Source organism: Ochlerotatus camptorhynchus, unplaced genomic scaffold (genome assembly GCF_037179485.1).
Source record: "Ochlerotatus camptorhynchus isolate MF236.1 unplaced genomic scaffold, CSIRO-AGI_Acam_v1.1 ptg000243l, whole genome shotgun sequence".
In the NCBI taxonomy this organism is placed as follows: domain Eukaryota; kingdom Metazoa; phylum Arthropoda; class Insecta; order Diptera; family Culicidae; genus Ochlerotatus; species Ochlerotatus camptorhynchus.
The window spans coordinates 357,923-365,137 of record NW_027040733.1 but is presented as its reverse complement, the minus strand read 5'-3'; the positions used below and the strand labels follow the sequence as shown (position 1 = coordinate 365,137).

Genomic DNA, 7,215 nt, shown 5'->3' with positions numbered 1-7,215 from the left:
GGCGCATAACATTGGATTATGGTTAGGTTACGAACCCGCGTTCTGAATCTGGCAACGATTATCCTCTCATTGATAGGTTCCCACTTGATGAGCGCCGCATTTGCTTGGGCGCTAAGCAGGAAACCAACTCCACGGTGGCGGGGAGCGTTTTCACCTCGAATACCAGAATAGAGTAGTACCTGTCCCGACGGCAGCTTGTGTTCTCCAAAGTTTGGCCAACGGACTTCGCTTAGTCCCAGGATTTCGAGCTTCATGCGTCGAGCCTCGCTGGCGAGTTGTGCCAGCTTCCCCTGTTGGGCTAGCGTTAGTACATTCCATGTTCCAATTCTTGTCCGTTGTTTTGCGCTAAAAGTCGTTGCCGTAATATCAGTCCGTGATCTTTCTCTATTGGTTTCTGTAACAGTTGTAAAGTTTCGGGGACAGTAGGTAGTTAGCCTAAGGTCTCCTATCCGCCGTGATGGGGCTGCCATCTTGGGTATAGCTTTCGGGGATAAGCATTTCTTGTTTCAGCCGCTGGATGCCAGGCAGACGCTGTTTGAGCCGCACCTCCATGGTGGACAGACGCTCAGTTATTGTGTAGATGGGGCTGCCATCTTAGATTTAGCTGACACAATACAGCATTTCTTATTCAGCCGCTGGATGCCAGTCAGACGCTGTTTGAGCCGCACCTCCATGGTGAACAGACGCTCAGGCCGTGTAGGCCGAACCCGCTAGGGGCCCCCTTCCCTGTCAGCATATGACCAAAGCTCCCACCGGGGTTGGTTACCCGATCTTCGCTAAGGTTGCTCATATCCCAGGAGACACCACGAGGAGGTAGGGATAGGAGTTACTGGGTAAGAGGCTAATGGACCACTAATGGGGTCTATTTTATCCTTCAAGTACTCGCGGTACTGGTGGTACGCATTACCCAGTCGTTTGCCCCGCTGGCCAATGGCCAGCGGTGATGAAAAGAATATGATGCTTTTACATCATAGTAATTGCATGATTTGAATCACTGTAGTGTTTTATAGTCATTCGAGTGTCGAACGAAATGACAGTGATGCCTTAGCAACGAGTAACTCCGACAGCTGAAAGTCTATTCCTTTTCAACTAGACAAATGATCAGAGCATGTGATGCAAGGAATTTCCATCAATCAAGCTCCACTTCTTACTGCAGTCTTTGCTTTGTGTGACCTTCTTCCGCAGTCAGTAGAAAAATGTAAGGAGCATGGTTTGGCTCAACAAGATGTGCACCTTCGTACGAACGACTGAATGTAGATTCAAATTGCATTGCACACAGAGTGCCATTCTGTGATGTTGTACTTCCGCATCCTATTCGCGATTGCAGCAGGTACGTTAAACGGAAGTTGTACTACCCAACAAACCATATTCAGCTCACAAGTACCGTGTAGTTTTCCATTTCCATGTAGGTACTAGCTAGCGAGCGTGTGTTTACTGATGGGACACTTACTTCCCTACCGCACCGCTGCTGACTGTCACGTAATTGAACGCGGCGGAACATATTGCATACAACCAAGCATCCTACCAGCCGACCAACCGATATCAAACCGCGCTCGTCGTCGTCGTTGTCCTGGGATACGGTGGCTACATGCATTGTGGTTTGCGGTGTTCTGCAATTTTGTGCCGTAAAATAAGCAGGGCACCAATTTATTGCTCGATGGAAATTCTGCTCCATTGCGATAGGAGTACTAAACTGGAAAAATAGTTTAGCATTCGATGATGACAATCAATTTGTAGTGGCAGGAAGTGTGCACAATTGTTGTTCGTAGGATGCGAAGAAGCGGAATATAACCGGCATACGTGCAACACACAGGTGACAATATTTTCATCTACAATCTGGAGCAGGTTTTTGAATATAAAATTATACGTTTAAAGATCAGCAATTGAATGAATTTATCGAACTGGCCCCTAACTATTTTTTTTTATGTTTTAACTTCAGAAATCGATATTTTTCGAAAAATATTCAAATCTCCATACACATTTTATATAAAAAAAAGTTCCGTTATTGAACATTAATGTTTTCCTCTAAATTGTATATGGTTGATAGATGTACTGTTAAGGGTCTTTAGATAGAAGACTGTAAACAATTCTTAAGTTTATTGAATTTTAATTTAATTTTAGTAAAAACTTATTTTGCAACTAAGGATTATTCGCTAAAACAACAATAATTCGCCTGAAATCATATGCTCAATGCCACACATATTTGAAACACTTTAAAATATAAATATAATAAATTTATATTTTTTTTTCTTTCAACAATTGACCTATGATTAACATCTCACCACGATCGGTAATCATCATGGTCATTAGACTGGCCCACATTTATATGGGGGAAATTTTTATCATTTTTTCAACGGGCCAACCCTCAGATTTGTGCCATTAGGTGAGAAAACCACTCTCTGAAAATTTCAGCTCATTCGGATGTAACACGAGCGGGCGCTTTTGATTTAAAATGTATATGGGGATATTGGTTGAAATGTATTGAGAAATAACATTTCTTCACTCTTTCGTGCATAGAACTGGTTCAGCAAATTCGATTAAGCTCAAAATTTCAGCACGCGTAGCTTAAACTATTAGGAACAACTTTTCTCAAGACAGCATCATGATTCAAGTTAGTATTATGGAGATATTCATTCTTGAATTTATATGTGCATTTTATTCGTTTATTGCAACAAAATACAGGCTGCTTATGCATCAACTAGATTACAACTAAAATAATAAAAGATAATATTTTCCACAGGCCAACATCCTAACTCGTGTCAGTAGGTGAGATAACCACTCTCTGAATGTTTCAGCTCTTTTTGACGTTACACGGGCTGGTGGTTTTGGTTTAAAGTTCATATAGGAGATTTGGTTGAAACTTTCATGTACAAAGGGCATACATTCAAAAGCGAATATCTCAATAAAACTAACTGGATTAATGATGCAATCTTCAGCAAGGTTGTTACTCATTGTTTGAACTACATCAAATTGAGAATAAGCAAACTTTTTTATGATCGATAGAGTGTAGGAGAGTCATTTTTCATGTATTTTAACCGAATTCCCCATGCATAATTCAAACTAAAAGCGCCAGCTCATCTTAAAACCAAATGTTCTGAAACTTTCAGTTAATGGTTTTCTCACCCAAAGGCACAAATCTAGAGGTTGGCCTGTGGAAAATAAGAACTTTTATTTTTGTGGGCCAGTCTAATGATCGGCCATCTTGGATCTCGTAATATTTTGCAAATGACGTCTTTAAATTTTTCAAAATATAGTAGGTAGCTCGGAAACAGCACTTCTGATCGAAATGACGTCTGACACAAATTAGTAGAGAAAAATATGTTTTTTTCAGGGAAAAATAATCAATTTTTTTTTTTTTTTGTGTAAAAATTAAAAAAAAAATGCAAAACCAAAATATCTCAAAATGCCATTGCATGATTTTTAAAATTTTCATTTTAAGGAAAGCTCATAAAATATGCAAACCTTAAAAAAGTTTAAAATTCTGGACACTAAAAATTTTGTAAAAAAATCTTAGAACAAGCACTTTTGGTCAAATCTCTGAACATTTTTTGTTACAACGTTTTTCATGTAATTTATACACAGAAATCAATGTTTGAGACATATTAAATCATTTTCTGTAAAAAATATATACAAAAAACTGTACAATCAAAAAGGTACAAATTTTGACTAAACGTTCATGTTCTTCGATTTTTTACAGTTTTCATGTGTCTAAAGTTTAAAACATTTCAAGTGTTGCATTTTTATTTTTATTTTATTATTTCAAGAATCTCGTGAAGACATTTTTAAATATTTAAATTTTGTTTTTTTTTTTTAATTTTCGCATAAAATATTTAAAAAATCCCAGGAAAACATTACATAGGGGAAATGGATGTAATGTCAACCTAAATGCCCCTTATTTTGGCCCTGACATAAATTCAGCAATATACTAAATTTTCAATAGTGATCATAAATAACCATTAGTACCGTACCAATGACGCTTGCATCTAGATAAAATTGATAAATAGAAGATTTTTAGCGGTGGATCCTAGGCCAACATTAGAGCCATTTCCCCTACCCTTTAACTTTTTTTCAGACGTCATTTCGATCAGAAATTTTGTTTTCGTTCTACAATTGTTTGAAACTTGTTAAGGACGCAATTTTGAAAATTTTACAAGCTTACAAGTGGTCGAATTTTAGCAAAAATGTGAATCATTACCCATTCATACCAAACAATTACGCAAAATTTCATACAAATCAAAGAGGGTCGATTGAAAAATTATTTTTTTGGAACTGCTGGAACTGCTCAATTGAAAAATTACCCTTCTCAAAGTGCACTTCTATATGAATTTGTCGAAATACATCCCGAAAAATTCCAAATTTTGTCGATTCTTTATCTGCCTTTTAAAACTTACCAGCCCCATCTGAAAAAAAATACGCTATTGTAGATCCATTGACTATGATCTACAACAGCTTATTTTTTCCAGATGGGGCTGATAAGTTGGCGAACAACTTTAGCTGTTTATTCATTGAGATAACATGCTGTGCTGCTTTGCTTCAGCGAAGAAAATCAATTCTCTAATATTTTTTCAAAGGGACATATCTGCTTTTGTAAACAAAGATTCAAAGTTTCGACAAATTGACGTTTGAATCTACAGTACTGGACAAAATACATCATACACCCATATAATTTTTCTTTGGAGCTCGATATATCAGGTAGATTCAAACATACAATAATGGTTTGTTCTGCAATACTTCTGTATGTTTTTCGCTAAAACTGTGCAGGTATAGAATATTCAATATATTGTATGACAATAGAATATTCAATATATTGTATGAAATTCTTGTTTAATTCAACTTTCAACGTACATTTTAACACTCTCAGTATTTGGTATGACCACCCTTTGCTTTCAACACTGCTTCCAACCGTCTTGGCATACTTTCGACGAGGTTTTGTAGATATCCTGAATCGATATTCTCCACGCTGCTTCAAGTGCTTCAAAATAAACGTTTTTGTTGGAAACCGATGCTTTATCCATTTTGTTGTCCAAGTAAGACCACAAATTCTCAATTGGGTTGAGATCGGGAGATTGGGGAGGCCATTCCAGCGTCTTGATCCAATTTGATTTGAAAAATGCCAAACTGTGGATTGGATTTTGGATTCCAGGCCAGTTTTCAGTAGCGAAACTTCAAGATTTTCACTTAACAAGTCAATGTACACATCTGCAGTCATTATTCCCTTTATATGAGCCAAGCTTCCAACACCAGACCACGCAAATGCTGCCCATACCATGATATTTCTGCCTCCGTGTTTAAGCGTCTTTTAAGAGCGTCACTGGAACCTCGCCAAACCCTTGATCGCCTTTTCTGTCCAAATAACTCAAATTTGCTCTCATCCGTCCACAGAACTCGTTTCCACAAGTCCACAGTCATTCCGGCGTACTTTTTAGCAAATTCCAGTCGCTTCCGTTGGTTCTGCTTGTTGATAAAAGGACGCTTCGATACCAAACAGCTTTTCAAACCGCTCTCATTAAGTCGCCGGTGAACAGTACGTCGACTTACATTGAGATCCATCGATTCCACAATATGCCTCGACGAATACTTCGGATTCTGCTGAGCCATTCGAACAATTCTGATGTCATCACGATTACTTGTCGTACGATGACGTCCTTGTCCGGATAAATTCCTCACAATTCCTCATGTTTCGTACTTTTTCCATATGTGCTGAACAGCTCCAACTGAGATCGAGTACTTTTCGGTAATTTCCCGAATAGAAATTTCTTTTTTACGATCGCGAATCACCAAATTTCTAACATCGAGCGAAATCTGCTTTCCCGACATTTTTCGCTTTTCAAATGACGCAAACAAAACACTATGCTACGATGCACACGCTTCCCGGAACAAGAACTGTCAAATATTATGCAGTGATGCCAAATCTTCAGATTTTGTTTTTATTCGATGGCTAAAAAAATAAAATCTTAGGAGTGTATGATTTATTTTGTCCAAGCACAAAAGTGAGCATATCAGTGCTAACATTTGAAAACGGCACAAAAGCCATTTGTAAACAAATGGTTTGTGGGCCCTTTACTCGCTACCCGAAGAACGCCCACGCAAACCAACAGCATCGTCAGGAAGGGGAAAATTTCCCCTACCCGATGTTGCTGTTGTGTCGCGTGGGTGTACTTCAAGTAGTGAGTAAAGGGCCCACAAACCATTTGTTTACAAATGGCTTTTGTGCCGTTTTCAAATGTTAGCACTGATATATTTATTTAAATTTGTAAAAAAAAAATAGCAGAATATTATAACCATTTTCATTCAGCTAATTGAATGCATCATGAGAAATACTTGAACGTGCAAAATAGTAAAAATATGATGTAATGTACTTTTTTGGGTTGATCGTATGATTTATTTTGTCCAGTACTGTAAGTGTATGAAAGCAGATACGTCCCTTTTAAAATGTTATCGAGAATAATTCTCAAATTTCAACATTGTAGTTTGGCAAGAAGTTGTCATAACACCGAATTGATCAATCCTCGATAACTTTTTCAAAGGGACGTATCAGCTTTTGTAAACATTGCATTTGATCGTCGATTTGGCGTAACTGGTTGCTCGCCCAAACATGCTAACACTACCATCAGATAGAGGAAATTTTCCCCTACCTACCAGTTACGCCAAATCGACGATCAAATGCATTGTCCCTTTGAAAATGTTATCGAGGATTGATCTATTCACACCGAAGTTGTGAACACCTATGACAACTTCTTGCCAAACTGAATTTTTGAAAATTCGCCGTAATTCATCAAGTCCCATATTGTCTAGTGGTTAGGATATCCGGCTCTCACCCGGAAGGCCCGGGTTCGATTCCCGGTATGGGAAGTTTTTTGTTATGATTGTAAACGTACATATTCTATTTTAAGCCTAAATTAGTAAACTATCGATAAAGCGATACAAAAAAAAAGATCTCGCCCAACGTGGGGCTCGAACCCACGACCCTGAGATTAAGAGTCTCATGCTCTACCGACTGAGCTAGCCGGGCACATATGAACAACTGGGCGCACAATATCGGTGGTTGATCAATGACAATCATAATATTTCATCGTATCCCATCCGATCACAAACTCAATATTGTTGATTGCCTCGAAACTGGACTAGGTCACCTGTTTTCTTAAATTGTCACATGACGGCCGTGATATTTACCAGCTCTGACTAGGTCAAAAGTGCAAAAATTGTGAGCACGAC

At 38.3% G+C, this 7,215-nt stretch overlaps 2 non-coding genes across 2 annotated transcripts; one reads left to right on the top strand and one right to left on the bottom strand.

Annotated features, from left to right (window-relative positions):
* Positions 1-6,780: 6,780 nt before the first annotated feature.
* On the top strand, positions 6,781-6,852 carry TRNAE-CUC (transfer RNA glutamic acid (anticodon CUC)). The gene has a single exon. It is a non-coding gene; the product is annotated as a tRNA-Glu (tRNA).
* Positions 6,853-6,939: 87 nt separating this feature from the next.
* On the bottom strand, positions 6,940-7,012 carry TRNAK-CUU (transfer RNA lysine (anticodon CUU)). Its single transcript has one exon. It is a non-coding gene; the product is annotated as a tRNA-Lys (tRNA).
* Between the last annotated feature and the right edge of the window lie 203 nt (positions 7,013-7,215).